Genomic DNA, 20,853 nt, shown 5'->3' with positions numbered 1-20,853 from the left:
ACAGCTACAGCAAGGAAATCCAAGAGCCATAAAATTACCTGCCAACAGTTCAATTTCTTTGCATATATCTGAGTCAGAAAAAAATAGTTATTTGCTAAATAAAAAATGATTTCTGTCCAAGGAATGTGTAAACAGGCAGGAAAGCTGTGGCTGGCTGGCCCTGCTTGCCTAAAAAGGGATCTACTACTTTAGACCTGCAGGAATGTGCAAGGCTGAATGCAGAGGGGAAAGAGCAAATCCTGAGGCTTGAAAATATCACCTGGAATGGCTACAAGAACAATTTCACTGTGCATTGCTGCACTGTGCACAGGAAAAGGGGGTCCAGAGCCCAGCAAAACATTGCTAGTAGGAGTGGGCTAGGTGTGCTGATGGAAAACTCAGTGTCAGCTCAAAGAATGAGAGCACCTGTTCAGGAGACTGTGTTGGTATACTGGATTAAACGTGTGCATCAGCTCATTCTAGAAAAGAAACCAACAACAACAACAACAAAACCCTTTTAGGTGGGTCTTGAGACATTATGAAGTAATGGTTTGAGTGTGCAGGAGGTTCTAACTAAGTAAAGGCAAGTCCTCTTTCCTGGGATGGTATGCTTACTGTACACATGCAATGTAAGGATGATATTAAACATCCTCACATTCACAGGAACCCCACAAAGCAGCCCTGGGATCCCTAATGGCTGCTTTTTTTTTTCAGAAAAAACTGCTCTACAACCAGTCACACATGTTCAGATCTCAATTTTATGGGGGAATGTGGAAAAAATGCTGCAAAAAAGTCACTTGTGTGTGTGCTGCTGCACATCAGAGAGCTGTGTATAGTGTCAGTCCATAACCTATAGGTAATTTGTACCTGTGGGCAGCACTGATTTCATGAGGATGTTCCAAGAATACACCACAATAACTTTCACTACTGTTTCCTCCACTTCTACCAGCCCTATATAAACAGGGAAGAAAACACGAAGGCATAAATGCCTTTTGAAAGGATGGAACCCCTTGCAGTCACGTCTGCATTTAAGGCCACTTTGTGAGTAATGGAGGGCTGCTCTAGTTAACCTCTTTCTGCTCCTGCTCCAGCCCCACATAAGGTGCTTCTCACTGGCAGAAGGTGCTGACGTGAATGAGTGTTCCACAAAAACCAGTTTTCTCTACAGAGATCTGCACTGCTCTGCCTAGTATCTGGTGAGGGTATTGCTGGCTGTCAGAAACAAGGAGCCACAAGAGGGCTTGCCAGGTTTGACAAATGTCCAGGCAGTTATCACCAAGTCAACATCTGTGTTATAAACAGCAAAAAAAAGAGAACTGGCTGAGGACAACTACTGAGTTTGGATTTGGACCAGCAGAACACATTGCGTCTGCAGCATCAGAGTGCAGTGTTTCCTTGGGAGCACCACAGCAAGGAGAGTGGCTGCACATAAATGAAACTATGCATAACCCAGGGGTGAACAGGCTTGAAAGTGTTTTATTTTTGTGCTGTGAAACATTTGATTTTACTAAAGATGGCAGCTAATTTAGGAACTGGAAGGAGGCAAATTGCAATTCTGGTCACAAAATAAATCATTCCAGAACTATCCACAGCAGACTATTTGTGGTATGCTACAAACAAATGGATGTTATGGACAAGAGAACATGCCTAATGGAGATTGAGATAACTAAACTATGAACATGGAGACCCCCCCAAAAAATCTAGAGGTAAGCAGAATCTGAAAAGTTATTAATGATGAAAAGCAACAGATACTGGAAAAATTAATTAAAATCCAGAGTAGAAAACAGAAAACAATTTTAAAACATAGAGCAACAATCACACCAGACACATTGGGAGATATGTGCTGTCAGATGTAGGTCTGAAGCAGAAAACCAAGCATGATGGAACAGTTGCAGAAGGCAAAACCTCTTAGTATCAGAAAATATGGGATCTGCTGTTGCTACTTCAAAATCTAGGTCACATTGCCACATGTGGTCATGGTAGTGATGAGTTGATGGTTGGACTGCATGATCTTAGTGGTCTTTTCCAACCTTAATGATGCTATGATTCTATGATCTGGGGCCTCCTGTGCCTCTGTGCAGAGCAGGCTGATGGCTGCAGCAGCATATGTGGCTTCACAAAGGTATTGCTATCAGATACTGCTTCTGAAGAGCTGCTACGAGCTGAGCTGGAGGCCCCATCAACAGCCACCCATTCCATGTGGGGTCAGCAGCACAAGCTGTGGTCTCAGCAGCAGGGACAAGGTCTGGCCATGACCCAGCCATGCCATCCATGCCATCAGGTTGTCTGCATTGCACAGGCCTCTCCTGTGGCCATCACACCAGCATGCCACATCTGGCATCTGGTCTTAATACAGAGCAGGAAAACATGGCTTTAAAATGTAAGCCGTACTAAATGTGGATACAAACAACAGCAATTAAAGAAGAAAAGAAAGAAAATAGGAAACCAAAAATGAAAGAAACTATCTCTGCATAAGAACCGAGCAGTAGACTTTCGGACTAAATTAAAGGTAGATCAAGATAGATCACCTCAGCTTCGTGGTGGCTGTAAGAGAGAAGATGAGCACACGTCTTTCCTCACTTCATAGTCAAAATCAAGCAAAAAGATAGTTACTTCCACTAACTTTCCCTTAAGCTCTTTGTGCGAATTCATTCATCTTCCCTTGGGACTCATCTTTTCTAGCTTTTCAAAAAGTATTTCAGCAGCACTGAAATGCATGTGTTGTTTTCAACTGTTTGACATTTCTGAGCCTGTCACCAGGAAACCACCCCCTTGGGAGCTCTCCCCGAGCCCACTTAAAGTCAGCCTCAGCTGCTGACCAAAGCTGGAGACAAAGCTGAGAGGCCAGCTTGATGTAGAGAAGGATGAGGGAGAACACTAAGTGTGGGTTTTTACTGCTTTGTTTCTGCTAGGACAGACTTAGTCTGACAAAAGGCCTAGCTTCCCGATACTTCCAGTCTGTTTTGCATGAGAAAAAACATACTGCTAGTTAGCCAGAAACATGCTTTTCTCCAAATCAAGGTAGCATGATCACCCATTGCTCTTGCTTCATACAGCTCTTGCTTCATACACTGATGCTGTTCTTCCCATTAGTCTTTGTACACATCTGCCCCATGCAGAATGATATTTTTTTAGCACAGTTTTTCCCCTTGCAATTTTACCTATGCCCTTTGTCAGAGTATCTCCAGTAACTTCTGTATTTGCAAACACATGGATTCTAGGACCTGCTTCCTGGCCACTACTGTGAGTGTGAAAAGCATGACTGCTCAGGGAAACACGCAGTATCCTCACATCAAAATCAACTACCAGCTGCAGTTACAACCTCACACTGCAAGATTTTACCTTAATCTATTAGGATATACTAGATGAATACTGGTGCAGTCCTTGCATACCTAATTGCTCTGTGGAGGTCATTTCAAGTGCTGTGGGAAGAGCTTCTGTTTTGTGATAGTTCATTTTTTTATTATTGTTTACACTTTGGAGTCACTCTTAATGTTTATTCTGCAAATATCTGAATGTTCTGCCAATACATACTATATGCTACAGACAATACAAGCAGTCTTTTTTGTTTTATTTTTTCTTTTGAGGTCGAAAGTATAATCATCTAATCAGAGACAGTATGTTTGATTGCACAGCTTAATCTACTCACAGACTCCAAGCAACACCTTACTGTGCCTCAGTACCACAAAGAGAAGCCTGTGCAGGCATGGCCCTCCATGCCAATATCATGGCACATTACATCATATCATGCAACTGTCAAAAGTCAGGCTTGGAAGCAAAAATAATAAAAATTCAAGCCATTTATCTCTCTTTCCTCCCACACAGACCTCAGACTACTTCACTGCATTCTACAAATGGCCTAGTTCCCATACTCCAATATAAAAGAGTATGAGAGATTTGCAGGTGCTTTTTGGGTTCACTCATGCCTACCATAACAACTGGCAACAATTTTCTTCACATTTGAAAAGCAGAAACTAAAAGCATTATCCATTTCCAAAACCTTCTTTCAACAGATGGGCCCAGAGGCTACATCTATACCAATAAACTATGCCCAGTGATTTCCCACTGGTCTCGCCCACATGTACATTAATAAAATCCTGCCCAAAACAAGAGACACGGTCTTTGACATACAAAATGCTTTTGGGAATGATCCATGAATTGTGCTTCTTCCTAAAATGTGCCTGGCAACCAGTTGGGAGGGCCCCAGCTGGCAAAGGCACAGGATCGTACTGACAGCTTACTAGTAAGAGTGATGGTGTTCCTGTGTCTGGGAGCCAGTCCAGGCACCACGGAGCTTACTAGCACAGAGGGAGCCATAAAGTATGTAGTGATGAAAAACAGCAGATCATAACTCATCCCCATTTCTCCAGCATGGGAATCCACCAAGGACAACCCAAACCACTAGGAGCCACTCTGTCATGCTACACTGAAACACATCTTACACCACTGAAATGAATGCTCTTACTGTAGCATCCATTGCTATCCAGCATCAATCCATTACATGGCTGCCAAATAGCTCAGATGTGCTTAGACAGAAAGCTTTCTGCATGGCCCGGTAAGTATTGTACAAACTTCCCACTGGCACTGAGATGGCAGCCAGTGTCAATAGCTGTGGATAAAGGTTACATTAACCAGTTGCGTGGGATTTGCCCTTCCAGACCCCTGCATTTGCTAATATATCTAGCTCTTTTGGAATGATGCATGGGCTCTGTAGAGGATGGTTCCTTTTTTTTTCTTCATAAAAACAAAGCATCGTCCTCAAAACAAGCTGTGTTATTTTTAGTGATTTTGGAAGCATTATTGTTTTGAAAGCTTTAGTAGAAGAACCTGTCCAAAAATGTTCTTAGAAAGAGTAAAGCAGAAATCTGCTGAAAACCAGGTCCCAGCAATGCCTTAGGATGAATTTGGAAGCTTCCCAGAATGTAGCTAAACCACCACGGGACATTTTGAAAACCCAAACCTTCATCTTTTGTTGTTGTAAAATTCTGCTGCTGATTTCTATTTCACATAATCTTCTCCATCTCTGCTCAGGTAATACCCAGGTACAGTTAAATCTTACTCTGGAAGCCTGTCTTTAAAGGCTCAGTGCATACCAACAAACCAATTAAAAACAATAAACGGAATGTAACAGCACTATGAAGTGCTTACAGCGATGTGGATAACTCCCTGAAAATTTTCACTTTAACAGAAAGGTAAATGACTGGCAAGATTTTCCAGTATGTGTTTCTTGGCAGACTCATTTCTGTTCTTTCCAAATCAAACTGAAGCAGAGTTCCTAATTCTCTTGCCTTTCAATTTCTGGTGAACTGAGCTTGAACTCAACTTACGGTTTTATTAATCCTGTGTAATTTTTCCAGCAATCCTGCTACTCTTTAAATCCAAACCATCTGTCTGCAAGTTGCTTTTGCACAGAGGTGAACTTTTCCCTTTGCGTCTTGGATTTGTACAGGTCATTATCTGAAATCAAAAGTCTTGTTCATATTCTGTTTCACTACGTACACGTCAAAAGGTTTGTATAGTATTGGAAATAAACCAAAATATGAACACATTCCTTCTAATCGCACTTTATCTTGAGAAAGACTTCAACAATCAAATATCATGATAGGAAGCAGAAGAAAACATTACTCTGGCAAGTCATTAAATATCAAATGCCCAGCTCTCTAAGAAAGGTGCAAAAAGGTCGATCCTTTTCCTCCATAACAAGGAACATTTCCTACTTTTCTTCCTGGAGCTTAGTTTGGTGAAACTCTTAGTTTTAATTTCATTCAAGCCCAGCATTTTCAAAACAGTGATACAACAGAGAACATACACAGGGAACATGAGCAAAGCAAGAGCCCTGGAAACACAGTACTTTCAACACAGAAGTGAGACTAAGACAGGTCATAGTTGATCCTATAGCTGTCCACTAGTAATGCTAAAGCATAAGTGAATGATAACAGGGAAATTTGTTAATGAAAAAATAAATAAATAAATAAAAGAGGGAGAAGGGAAGAGGAAAACATAGAAAGATCTAAAGATCTTGCCCAAATTGCTGGTGGTAATGCACTGAGTTGAACATGAGGTTCTTGATGTATGGAGTGGGCCGGCGAGGCCAAACTGCTCAGCAAGTGCCAGCACTTGTTGGTTACTCGATACTAGAGGATAAATTATTATCTTGTTTGAACCTGAACGTGAATCAAGCCAAGATTATTTCAGGCCAGAGAATCCATTACATGAGACAAAAAAACATGGATACAAATGTCAACTCGCTTCATTTACTGACACGGCTGAATGCTTTATTAACAGACACATTGGCTGTAAAGATAACTTTGCAAATCTTGCATATGTAAGTGAATCAATTCTGCTCCCAAAATTATGCTGGGGTTTGTTTATTTAACATCTTCCATAACCTTTGTTTTCATTAGCCTCCAAATATTACCCTGCTGGATCTGGAGACTATACATTATTTCTGCAGGATGATCAAGTGATGTTTTTCTACCTGAGGGCTTTACAGTTTGCTTATCTGAGTGGGGATCAAAATTTTAAGGCTCTTATAGAGGTAGGCGAGAGAAAAGGAAGAATCTACCTCTTTTCAGGTGCCTGTATTCCTGCTTATTATGTAATATATGTATGATAGACTGACAATCTCTGCATGCACACATGGGGTAATTCCACAGCCAGGAAATACCATTTCCCAAGGAAATCCCTTTTACCTCTGGGACATACCCTCACTCAAGTTCAGGTCACACCTCTTCTCCCTCATCCCCACTAAGAACAAAGAAGAAGAAATCCCTACATGTAAGGGGAAATTTCAGTATTATATCCACAATAGGTTGTTGCTGTTCCTTGTAGTGCTCCAGGGGGATCACCAGCGGGACCTGTGGCTCATCCCCTGTATTTTGACATGGTTCCTGGAACAGCTGTGCCTGTGAGGTGACCTGTGACGTCTCTGTCAGACACACTGCTTTGGGGGTGTCTTAGTAGAGGACACGTGCTGGTTCACAGGCACATCACTCTTGATACCAAATAATAACAGGTTTTATTTAGAAGGCTTCCTTCTGCCACTGTTCACAGAGTATTTTAGATCAGGTAGCTTACTCTGTTCAGTGGTTCTGTGCTGCTGTCTGTAAATACTGGAGATGGACAGCCTGTGGCAGGCATTTGTGGAAGAAGTTGCATAATACTTGTTTCCACTTTCTAAATATATCAGCTTTGAGCTCTGCTTGATGCCAGCAGGGTTTGCAAGATTAAGACTGGGAGATTTATTGACTCAGAACTGTATATGCTTTAAAAATATGAAGTTTTATAACAGCAATCATATAGCAGTTAATACTGTAATATTTAACATAATATGATATAAGATATAATACATAATAAATAGTTTTACAGCATTAATATCCACATAGATTATGAATAGATACCAGTATTTGTCAGAAACATGATGTTGTCATCACCCGCAAAAGCTCAATTTTAACAGGATTGGTTTTCTGTACTCCTCTTTCCCTCCCCACTACTTCACTGCACAGAACATGCTGGTATGCCCAAGTTGTAGGCCTGACTTACTCAGAGCTGCCAACACTCAAGAGTTACAGAGGGCTGGAATGAAGTGTCAGAGGAAGAAAAGTAAAAGGGCAAGAGCCTCTTTATCTTATACTACTATGTTATACTATTATTTATGTTATACTATTACTGTGTTATGTTAGTCATATTGCACAATACTATTTGCATTTTGGTTTTGATCTGGACACCTACCTGTGCAACCCGGTCTAGGGTACCTGCTTTGGCAGGGGGTTGGACTTGACCCCTGGAGGTCCCTTCCAACCCCTACAATTCTGTGATTCTGTGATTCATCTAAAGAAGCTGGATGAAGATGTAACACTGTAATGATACATCTAAGGGAGGGGAACTTGTGAGGCAGTAGCTGGGCAAACTCACAGTGAAACACAAGGATCAGAAATAGACTAATCTGCTTCACTTTCTTCATAGCCTCATCTGCTGCTTCCTGCTCTAGCTGGCTCTCTTCCTTCTCTCTGAAGACCCAAGTACAGACTGTTTGAGCCCAGATAAAACACTGCTAAACCTTGGCATTCACATTCGATTTGATCAAGAGCCTCCTTACAAATAATGTGCTTGTGGAAGTACCCATGAAATTTCATGCAGGAACAGTCAGTGTGTCACTTCAAACTAAAGTTATAAATTTACCCATACTTTCCAATTATTCTTCCTCCCTCCCTGAAAAGTATTTAGTATTAGTAGTCAAAATGGCTGAGTAAATGTTCTTAAAAGTCTATCCAAAAGAAGTGCAATCAGAACTCTAAGTCATGAAGACGAGCACTTCAGAATTAGAAGATATGAGAATTACGTTTATCCATGTAACTTCACTTCCCAGCTCATTTCACTTCCCTTGTGCTTGTACTGAGCAATTTTTACTTCTTTTTTTTTTTTTTCTTCCAAACATCTGCTTTGTACGCTGACTAAATCATTATGTTTATTTCTGTTTTTATCTATTTATTCAGTGCAGTTGCCCCAAGCTACCTAAAGTTCATAGCATCAAGATAAGCACTGGTAAAAACATATTTGCTCCCTCCAGGCTACTTCTGCAGCATTCTCCCTATAGCATCTGCCCGAGTGTGTCAGATGTCTTTAATACAGACAAACAGCTCTAGCGTTGCTGGTGGAGATCTGAGTGGAAACAAGAGGGAAGATGTGAAGCCTGCAGGTGGGGAGTGGGAGGAGAGCAGGAGGTGGGCAGAGAGCACCACAAACAGCTGGGCTCAGGGAGGAGGAAGAAAGATGGAGACCAGAAATAAATGGAGAGGAACAAGTACTCCAAAGGAAACAGAGAAAAAGAAGGCAAATAGAAGTTTAAGATTTGATTCTCTGGGTCTTGCTTTGTCACAGAGCAACATTATTGACATCCCTGCAGCTCACAGCACAGTTCAGGTTGGGTGAGACCTCCGGAGCTCAGTCCTAATTTCAGAGTTCAGGCAGGTCGCTTAGGTCTTGTCCATTCACATTCTGTGTGGAAACTTCCAAGGGTGTAAACACCACAGCCTTCCTGGGTGCCTGGCCTAGTGTTAGACAACCCTCATAGTGAATTGTATTCTTTACACCTAATAGGATGCTGCCTGTAGCTGTTGCCTTTCATGCTTTCAGTGTGTACCTCTGAGAGGTGTCTAGCTCTTCTCCTTCCCAGCAGAAAGTTGAAGAGCATCATTAGTTGTCCCAAAGACTTTCCTTGTTTGAGATAACAGAATCACTGAATCACAGAATCAGAAGGGGCCCTAAGGATCATCTAGTGTTACCCCCCTGCTAAAGCAGGTTCCCTACAGTAGGTTACACAGGAAAGAATCCAGTTTGGCCTTGAATATCTCTAGGAAAGGAAACTCTAAAATCTCTCCAGGGAGTCCGTTCTGGTAACAAAGCAGAGATGAACAGCTGCCCGTGTTCCCTTTGGGTGTCCTGCTCTCCCACCCCACAGCCATGGACTCACTCCTATTTTCTGATATCTGTTGTACCAGGGGTTCAAAGCTGAGCACAGTATTCCAAATGCAGACTCGCAATTGCCTCATATGGGAAAATTCCCCTCCCTCATCCTCTTGGCTATGCCATGTAATGAGTGCTCATCGTCAGAGGCACGTGCTGGTGAATTAACACTCAAATTGCTGTGCACTTGCTCGGACCCTTTTGCTACAAGGTCTGTGCTGTAGCCTGCTGGAATCTGTCCCACGTGGAAAACTTTGCATTTGTCTTTTTTTGTTTTTTATCAGCTATGAACTTTGCCGATGGCTGATATCTCCAACAATTATTCATCCAGACAGTTAATAATTCCAAGAGTTAAATCATGTTTGACAGGCCACATGTAATCTAAGCCAAAAGTGGCATGTCAGTCAATGAACCTAAGGCCATACCACTGTCACTCATGATTTCCTTCTGTTGTCATGTTTTCGTCATTCTCCTGTCCCCAGACACGTCTGGTACATCACCAAAGTTGGCTTCTCCCACAGAGCTCTTGTCTGTAGACAGGGAGCATCCGAATGGCAGTGGGTAGTAGATTTGGTGATGGGAAGCTTGAAGAAAGCAAGTGGTTAACACTGACAGGCTGAGCATCTGATCTACAATAGACAGACTGTTAGATGCTTTTAATTGCTTTTTCTAAAAATTCTTGTTCAACCTGTTCAGGTCTTGAAACTAAAGGCTTTTTTAATCATTTGAATGAATTTTTTGGAGTGCTCTGTGTTCTAAAAGGAACTCTGGAACATACGGTGAAATAAAAATGCTCAGTTTTGGCTTGGAACTGTAAACAAGATTGTGACAGAACTATTTTAAACTTGCTGTTGTCTCTCCCATGCATATTTTCACAGTCTCATCTCCTTCCTGGAAAGTGTTACACTCACATGATTTTCAAGTACACTGCTTTATTTTGAAGTTCTTCTTTTTAAATTTAAACAGCACACACACAGTCTGATGATGATTCGGCGTATATATTTGTATTTTATTTTTAGCATTATGACAGATCTTTTCTAACACATTTGAACAGCCATCCCTCATGATCTGTGATGTATTTCTTGTAGCAACCCCTTTTACGCAGGAAAAGAATGCATACCTTGTGAAAACGACCTGTTGGATTATTAATTCCTTTTGAATAATGGTGGGTACAGATTGATTTTAACAGGTACGCCTGTAAGTATCACCGGTTTGAATTCTAAATAGTAAATACAAATTTACTTAAGAAAAAAACCTCACCGGTTTCTGTACGCTGGCTGAAAAGTCTTTTCAGCATCTTTTTTGTGACACTGAATTTTTCTTTGGCAGTATATGCATGTATTTGACTGTTTTTTAACGTTTTTCAAGCTACCCACATTGCTGGTCCTGATTAAGAAAATCCCACTTTTTACACTTATTGGTAGGTACAGAATGATGGCAAAGTATAAAGTGAAGGAACTGACTGATCAAAATATTGAAAGTAATACTGGGAGTTTTTCGAGAGCTGGTTCAGTTTGGGTCTGTAAGAGAATGAAAAACATTACAGTCCCTTTACTGTTAAATGTCTGCAAAGAAAATGGACTTCTTAGCAGAGTGGACCAGAGACAAAGATTCAGTCTCTCTTTACCTTTCGTGATAAAGAAATTAAGTCTTTTCAAAATTTTCCCATGCAGATGTATTGAAAGTAATTGTGTACAAATGCTTTTTCTTAAAAATACCCAAACGGATATTTAAAAGGTGATTTACTTTTGCTCCCTCCTTAGTCAGAAATCTACTGTAGGTGTCTTTTCACATAACAAAACAGGAAGTACATAGAAAGGAAATAGAACATTAATATTGATAATAATAATAATAAATAAAGATTAAAAAGTTCTCAATTCTGGAATTTAATTTCAACTGATACCTTCTTCAGACTTGCAGACTTTAAGGCCGCCAGGGAAGAGGCTAAAAGCTGGCCATGAGCAAGGTCTAATCTGACAACCACTCAAAACACTGCAAAGATACCTCTAATTTCATATTTATTGGATTCTAATTCTTCTATGTAAAAAAAAAAAAAATAGAAAGTAGAAACAGAAAAAAAAATGCAGAAAAAAAAATAGCCACACGGGGAAAGGCAATAGAGATAAGATTACTGCACTAAGAAAAACAACTAAATAGGTCAAGGAGTCTTTATCTCTTAATGTGAAGTAAAAAGGACTCAGGGCTTCTGGTGCAATAGATGGGGACAAACAGGCTGAAATACAAGGTGGGAAGTTATCTACCACACTGAATGTGTATTGAAGGAAGATGCTTCTCCAGTGCTCTGTCACCCTCACAATAAAGAAGTTTTTCCTCATGTTCAGTTGAAATTTCCTGTGCTCAAGTTTGTGTCCATTGCCCCTTGTTCTGACACTGAAAAGCTCCTGGTCCCATCCATTTAACTTCCACCTAGTTGATAATTATAAGCATTGATAAAATCCCTCCTCAGTTGTCTCTTCTCCAGGCTGAACAGCCCCGGGGTTTCAGATTTTCCTGGAAAGGAGTATAGATATACCCATTCCAAGCAATTGGGGTTCAATTGATTTGAATGCAGAGTGGGAACCTCTTCAACAAAATGGCTGTATCTCCTTGGGACTTCCAGATGCACCCAAGGTCATTTCTGTCACTGTTCTGGGAAGGTACAAACATCCAAGTTTACCCTCTGCTAAATTCTCAGACACTCTACAAATAAAGTTGTCTCATTGAATAAGCTACAAAGAGAAGGATCTGAGTAAAGAGAAAGACGGACACAGTAATAATATCAGATGAGGACAATGTATGCAATCCTTGATATGAGAAAAGACCACGCAGGACAAAATGAAGCGGAAGACAAATTGACTGTCATTATTTGAACACACTGAGTTACATAATGTGGAAATGATGAAGAAAAAGAAGGCCCACAAGTAATATTTTTATTTCATAAAATGGAGATATTTATTGGTTGAGATCAGTAAAATCAAATTATAAATAACATAACAGTTACCTATGTAAAGTTCCATCAAAATTAAAGCAGTGAGCCTGTCCCTTCCAGTCGTGTTCATTAAAACGCTTCAGCTATGAAAAAAAGGCATGGGCTACTACAAAACTGAGATTTGTTTCTGTCTGCTTGCATGAACGCTATAAATAAGACTTTCCTTATAAAAAAAATCACATGAGTTGCTAATGGTATATTCTGTAAAACGTGACTAGAAAATGACAACAAGGTACTATTAACAAATAATACACTCAATAACAAAGCAATCTTTGCTACTGAAAGACATCGAGACATTTTGGGGTACATTCATGATGAAACGACTTGGAAAAAAACAAACAAACACCATTCTTCAAAGGAGCACAGAGCACTACTTGAAAATCAACAGACTGTTGACATAATAGAAAATACATTATTGCCAGGCAAAGAAAGTCAACCCTTCAGTCCTTGTGACAGTATTAGCCAAATCAGCAAACATTTGCTACGTTAGGGACAATTGGACTGAAGCCCTCATCACAATACTCTAAACAACAGCACATTTCGCGGTGTTTAAAACACTCCACACAAGTACCTCTGCCCCTGAGCATGCCAGAATGATGGTGATTCAGGATGTTTACCCAAGTGCTCATGTCATTTTGGCACAACTTCCAGCCTGTAAAGCTTACATAGATCTCAAATGATTAATATTACACGTCAGTCACTGGAGGTAAGACAAATCCACAGAATTACACAACCTCAGAGGCATAACGATCTGCTTATCCACTTTAAAACCATTTCAAGACACTGAACTACCACATTATCATCACTTTTTTTTTTTTTTTTCTATAAACTTGTCAAGATAGGAAAGATGCAAATCAAATCACTAACATAACACAAGGGCAAAATTCGCCAGCTAACACTAAAGTCCCACATCCCATTACTCTTTGTGAAATGATGCCATCACCAGCTGACATCAGCCTTGTATGAGAGAACAAAATCTGCCCACTCCCTGAAAGCCAGAAAACACCTCAGGTCAGTCCTGTCCTGCCTGTGCTCCTGTATGCCAGCATTACTACAAACCACAGACTGATCCCAGGACAGCTTGCTTCAACCACTGAGCTCCTACCAAAAAATACACGTGTGGTATTTCAAATTCAGCTCTATTTCTCCATTGACACAAACATTCCTTTGCCTGAGCACTCCACCCAGAGGAGGGGCTTGCCCTGGTAAGCAGGCTGCCCCCTGAGCCAGACTCACAAGTGGGGTCAGATACAAAGCGGAAGGTCTGAAGCGCATGGATGGAGTGACAGGAAGGTGAGGGCAGGAGCCTTGCGCCACAGTCATTTATCAAAGTGGCAACCAACAGATAACTGAACAAAGTGGGCAGGAAACACACACTAAGGGTGAGTCACACTGATCTCCCCACCAGCACAGCCTTGCCAACCGAAGCCTGGAAATAGATCTCATCTGATGGAAATGCAGATCTCCCCTTATGGTGCTGGAAGGAGGCATGCTGGACTTCAGGAAGAGAGCTACTTCTCTTGTAAGTTTGTTTATTACCATCAAACCAAAGCTTACATTACCAGAATCAGAGGCTGGTCATGAAAAGACAGGTAGAAGATGCGGTTCGCTACAAATCTCTAGAAGTATCTTCTTTCCACTTCTCTTTTCAGTGTTTTTACAATACAGACCTTATACTAAAAATCCACCTCATGGACTTAAAAGAAGAACACATGCAGTCATTTACATTCATCAGCATCTGCATGCTATGTTTTACAGTTCATTATCAAAGCAACATACAACTCTATAAAAATATCAGAGTGAGGCACCATTAATTTCCTTCTTATCTGTGTTTGCTTTTCTCTTGAGCTTTCAGAGACAGCCAGATGGAACCAGGAGCAGCACATGTTAAAGCAGGGTGAGTTGTGTGCATAGGAAATACAGCGGCTTAGAAGTCTTGAAATTTGCATGTAAGGACAGATTTTCTCTGTCATCTCTGTAAGATTTCATCTATTTCTTAGATATCTATTTTTGTCCTCGAGTGCATTAATTATAATTATAATAATAATAATTTTAAAAGTAGGTAACCTGCAAAGGGCTAAAAGATGGCATGAGAAATGCTTTGCATCACTTTTCACAATGTTGGAAGAAGGACAGCACTGCTATCAGGTTACTACAGCAGCTGAAATTGCTTCTGCTTCTAAGAGGGCCCAGACACTAGCACCAGGATTAGTGCTTTGCTTTCTGACCAGAACACTCAAGAAGAGTGCAAAATCCCCTTCATTTAAAATGCAAACTGCTGGTAATACTCCAGAGGAACAGAAACCTTATGAAGTGCAATTGCTGTACACTACACCTAGTAGTAATTTTGATATTGGATGCACTGAAGGCATATGCTAATTCCCAGGTGAAAAAATACCGAAGTTCTCTCTGAAAGGATATGCCTTAGGTGGGTGTTCTACTTATTCAGAGATAGAATGCATTATATTATGTACATGATATCCACAAGTTGTCCAGAGAGGCTGTGGGTGCCTCAACCCTGGTGGTGTTAAAAGCCAAGTTGGATGGGGCCCAGTGCAATCTCATCAATGGGGCCCTGTGCAATCTCATCTACTACTTGACCTAGTGGCTGGCAGCCCTGCCTATGGCAGGTGGGATGGAACTTGGTGACACTTGAGGTCCTTTCCAACCCAAGCCATTCTATGATTCTATGATTCCCATGAGAATCTACAAAATAGTCACAGAGATGCAGACAAACAAATGAAAAATAAGGAAGGTCAATGGAACAGAATGAATGCAAGGAAACCGTGAAGACAACCAGACATACCAACTTCAGCTGTTACCCGAGATAGTAACTTTTACCTTATTATTTCACCTCAGTGGTAGCAGGTCATTATTATGAGCGTTTGTTAAAGATTCCTCATTTTACATGGAGGCTGAAAGCTATTCTGGAAATGAATTTGTATTTTACTGATGGCTGATTTGAGCGCACAAAGAGGAATGCAAAGATTCAAGATTTGGCTGTAGGTAATGTAGTCCAACACCCAGACACCTGCAGTCTGACGGTGTTCCACAAAAGCCAGGAGAATTTTCAGAGTTTTAATGTTTGAAAGGGAAAATAATTTGTTGAGACTTCGTTGTCAGTCATCATATGCAGTGTTAAGAAAAGAAGGCACTGCGCACTACACAGGGAGAAAACAGAAGAACCAACATCTCAGCGTTTTTAGATGACTGATAACTGAGACTACAGCCGAGCCTTTAATATAAATTGCCTGCAGAAAAATTTTTCCTTTCAAGAATTATCAGAAAAGAAAAATTGCATTTGAATAGCAGGGGGGAAAAGATCATCTCATTGCATTATTAAAGTTTAAAATAAATGATTTGACAACGAGTGGAAGCGTTAGCAGTCTTCAGATCCATCATGGAGCATAAATCATTTGAGAACATCCAATTCTCAGATACAGGCGGTCAATGGAGAGCCTTCACACTGCAGCAAAATCCTTTTTTTCATTTTCATCTGCCTCACAAAATATACTTGGCAGACAGTGCAGTACATGAATCACTTCTCTGCTACTTGCTGCTGCCATTCCTCATATAGGACATGACTTAAATCATGACTTGACTTCAGATCATGATACCTCAGTGCGACAGATGTTTAAGACGCAGAAGGATATTGATCTCACAACAGCAAACGAGGAACAGCAGAAAACATCCGTGATCTTCACTTGTGGGAAAAAATCCTGTAGCTTACGGAATAGGCCCCTGGAAGCAGGCAGCATCGCCTGGATTCGCTTGGAAACAGCCTGCTTTACAATTTTCATAGGATAAATTCCCTCGGGTTTGAGAACAGGCAGCTGATTAAAATCTGTGCAGTTCTATTGATTTGTCTGGAGTCAGAATGGTAGAAGAGAACAGAGAATTTGGTTTATAAATGGGAGAGTTGGGCAGACAGAAGAAAACCTATTATGCTCATTAAAATTTTATGAGTGTGAACTTTCTACAAGCTGTGTATTATCTGAAGGGAAATGTCCTTTGTGTACTCGCTAACCATGGGCGTGGGTTTTAACCTGGAAGCATAAACTCAGTGAAATAAATACGTATGTTCACTTGTTTGCCTTCACTGTTCAAAAGAGGTAAAGCTTTGCAGTTTATTAAATCTCTATCCTTACTTTCCAAATGTGAAGCAACTAACTCTCACAGCTCCTCTCTCTCAGTAAGCAAGCTAAGTATAGTCTCTATTCACCCGAGAGAGAAATCACAGCAGGAAGAAAGACATCAAACACCCTATAAGTGGCAACAGAAATAAGAAAGTCTCTGCTGTACTTCAGAGTTAATGCAGTAATGAGTACCGCAAAGACATGAAATACTGCATGCAAGCTTGGTCACATCAGCATTAGTAAATCAGAAGTGCTCTATGTTCTCGTGTTGTATTTCTGTATTTCCACATTGAGTAGCAAGAAGAAAGTTCACTATACTCACATAGTGCAGAGGAGAATTGAAACAACCTGTGGACTTGGCAGGTTTCTCCCCAGTACCATAAGAAATGGGGAGATGAGAAGCGAGAGAACAGAGAACTTCTATCTGTTAGTAACTTCAGGTCCCAGTTCAGCAAAGCATTGAAATATAAGCGAGTATCTCCTTTTTCTCTATTAAAAAAAAAAACCCAAAAAAAAAAAAACCAAAAAAAAACTGTGTTGCTTTTCTTATCTCCTTTCTGATCTTCATCTAGTTCTGTAGGTGCCACCACTAAAAGCCAGTACAGAAACAGTAACAGACAGACTCCAGAAGATAACGATACTGCTATTGGTATGGTACTGGGAGCTATTGGTAACAGGTGAACAATTGGACTGGATGTTCTTTTAGGTCTTTTCCAACCTTGGTGATTCTATGATTCTAAGATTCCATGATCTAAATCACTGTTCTCAGTTCGGTGGGGTTTTTTATTTATTTCATTTTCACAAAAATGAAAGTAGCCTAAAATTGGAAGCTTTGCAGAAGCGTGGACACTAGTGACAAAGCTAGAAGTGCTGAATAACTTGAAAACTGCTTCTTCAGATACTGGTGTATCTATTTTAGCAAAAAATTGGATCCTTTTTCACAAAGTACGTGATTATTTTCAGTAAGTAAGTTATTTAAAAGCAATTATTGAAGATATCAGTATTTGAGTTATAAAGTTTAGCCTATGATCTGCTTTGTTTTGTATCTACTTGACTGTGTGCCTATCTGGGCAGTTTACAGAGACCTCTGAAAAGGGTAAACAAGAGTTCTGATCGAGGCTTCATTCCATTTTCAATGCAAGGCGAAAAGCACAAACAAAGGGAAAAGCCACTACTTCTGCCTGTGTGTGGATATTCTTCTGGAAGTGCTCAAGGCATAGAAATTTCAGCAGCACTGAACGCTGATCTAATTCAACATTGGCTCAGTAAGCATTTTGTTTGCAACACAAATATTAAAAAAACAGGTTTTTTGGAAGTCCTTGCCTCACACATCATCAGATGTTCACCTTTCAGGCTGCTCCTCACACGCAGAAGTCTCACACTCAAAGAAAATGTCTTCAACACATTGGCAAGCCTGTTTTGCAACAGTGCGACCACGTATGGGCTTATTTTGCTTCAGTTCAAAGTTCATTTTGGGCCTCTGGCAGCAAGGTGAAATCCTCAGACCTCCAAGAGGGCCTTTTTTTCCAATCAGAATCTTTGTTCCTCTTTGCATTTCTTTTCAGTGAAAATGTTTCCTCTACTACCATGGTAATCAAAGAAAAACTAAGCTTCTCATGGAATATGGAGATTTGCTAGCTTCTTCTTAAGAATGTAGTTTAAAATATGTTACGTCTTCTGTAATTGACCATTTCCAATAAACAGAAAATGATGCAACACACCTTTGCCATGGGCCCCAGCTGAGGAAAACAATTCATTGAATGTACAATTAGAAATCACCAGGAATTATTCAAAAGGTGATTCCATGTTTTATTGAGCAATGGCTTAAACCTAAACGCAGAGAACAACTACTTGTGATGATGTTTTCTTATGCTGCCTTCGGGTTCACTCACAACAGTTATGTCTAGGCTAAAAGAAAAAAAAAGTTTTAACATGAAAGGTAAAAACACTAAATAACACAGCAAATTCAAGGTGATTTGAGTGCTGTTTGCCTTAGAGGGATCAAGATGGGATAAATATTCATCTCAAAAGTAAGCTGACCAATGCAACCACAGCATAGAGTAGATAGAGATCATTTTAAGATGCAGTTTTAATAGGTGCTTCTGAGACTTGCCAGCAATTAAAAGTGCTTTGGAGTAAGAAGCGGGTTGGTCTTCAAAGCCCAGATGATCCAAAATGGAGAGACTATGGAGGGACTAAATCCCATTGTATCCTTTCAATAAGGAGGTAATGACTCAGGACAATAGATAGTAAGTCTGTTATACTTTTGTTTCTGAGTGAATGGAAGTAGAGAAGGGAAAGACGGATTTTTCATCATCTTTGTTCTGTTGTGCTTCCATTTCTGTTTAATCAGTTCACTGCCTTGTGGCAATAGCTGCCATCACATTCTGCTTTGCTGCCACCCAGCAGAAAACCTTATGTCACAGATGATAGCCCATTTTTCAGTCACTGTCAGAAGAAAATGTCCTACAGTTGCTTAGAACGGGCAATCTTTATACCAGAATTTCTATAGTCCATTTTATTACACCGCTGATTTGATCTTCATTTTTTCCATCATCATCCAGCTTTTTGGGAACTGCCTGTCCTTGGTATAACGTGGACTTGTTCCAGTGTTTATTATATATTGTATATTGAGATGGAGAACCAAAGCAAGTAGAAAAAGGTGAGTTAGCACTTTCTTCTTCATCATCCCCACTTCTAGATTACAAAGCTCCTCACTCCTGTTCTCACTGTCAATTTCAGGATAGAGTGAACCAGATATTAAACCAGTTTTCATAAATATGCATGAAGGAAGTGTTTTGCTCAACTACCACAATTCAGAGATTCAGTTCAAAGCAGCAGATGCCTTGCTCAGCTTCAGCTTCTAAAGAGATGCAGGCTCAGCAGTGTATGCTGAGACATCATTCTGATGAAGCTAACAAAAAGGTGAGATTATTGAGGTCGATAAAGAAGCCAATACTTTTACATTCTATAAAAACTAAGCTGTAACAGAGGCTTGGACCTTTGACTTCTGTGGCTAGTTCATTCCAAACTATAATCTTCGTATCAGCAGAAACATAAAAGTACAGCATTCATGAAGGAGAGGCCTTAGAACTACGGCAAGGCTTGTGTCTAATTTAAAAACACTTTTATTCTCATGAGCACATATACTCTTGTGATTTTAATTTGCCAGCTTCTCTTTCAATTGCTTGCTTTAGAACAAGCTTCAGAAGACTCAAATCCAACAGGAGGAATTTCACACAGTTTTAGCACAAGTTCATACACTGGCCTTAGTCTCCCCCAAAACATTTAAGCACCTGAAAAGATTATATCTAGACTGATTTCAGTGCCAAATATCCTCCATGCACAGATCCTGCAAAGGGATTTGATTCATCCTGTTTATAATCAGGTGGCATCCTCCACAGAGCAGTGATTCCAGCATTTTTGTATCTTGTCAGCTCTATGAAAAAATTAGTAACTAAGAATGTTAACAAATCATTTGGCAAGCCTGAATTAGTTTTTAGTGAAGATGAATTGTGGTAGCTTTCAACCTGGCGCAGGCTTGTTTAGCTTTCACCTCACTACTGGAGAAACTCAGGGTCTGGCAGTGGAAATAGAAAAGCTGGAGGAAAGAATTTCACTAACAGACCTAAAGATTTCTATTCACTTCAAGGAAAATATAGCAACACAAGCAATGAAATCTAAGGACGCTGCTATCGATGGACAGAAATTAACCACCCAGATACATGCGGGATGGACATAGTCATTCTGCCCAAAGCTTGCTAACTCTGAGAAGCTGATTTCTCTGTTAATGCTTAAGTTTTTCTTCTGGATCTGACCACACCTGGTGCAGCCTTACTCTTCAAAAGTGATACAACTTCGAACTCTTACATGTAACTCCACATTTCATACCAAGAATCCAATAGGTGGGTCCCACTTCCCCTAGACTTGTACCAGGGAAGTTTCACACTAAGTAGCAGGAAGAATAGAGCGTGTTAACGCCAAGAGTCAGGCAGTTGCCATTCTCAGATTCCCAACTGATTTTCATTTTCTCAGTGACTGCTCTTGCCATAAAATACTTACAGACCCCTCCTGCACCCTTTTTCAATTGTAGGGCAAAAAGCTGCTTCTTGGCCAGCGTGCCTGTGTGGAATGCCAAGTCAGCCAACTAAAACAGGTCTCTGTTGAGTTCCCATTGTAGACTTGCTCTCTCAAATGGGGAATTCATTTTTCTTTCTCTTCTTTCCTACACTACCAGTTTTCTGGAAGTTATAGAAAGCTATTTTAAGATGCAGTTATATTCGC

Source organism: Excalfactoria chinensis, chromosome 1 (assembly GCF_039878825.1).
Source record: "Excalfactoria chinensis isolate bCotChi1 chromosome 1, bCotChi1.hap2, whole genome shotgun sequence".
Classification (NCBI taxonomy): Eukaryota; Metazoa; Chordata; class Aves; order Galliformes; family Phasianidae; genus Excalfactoria; species Excalfactoria chinensis.
This window is presented reverse-complemented; position numbering follows the sequence as displayed.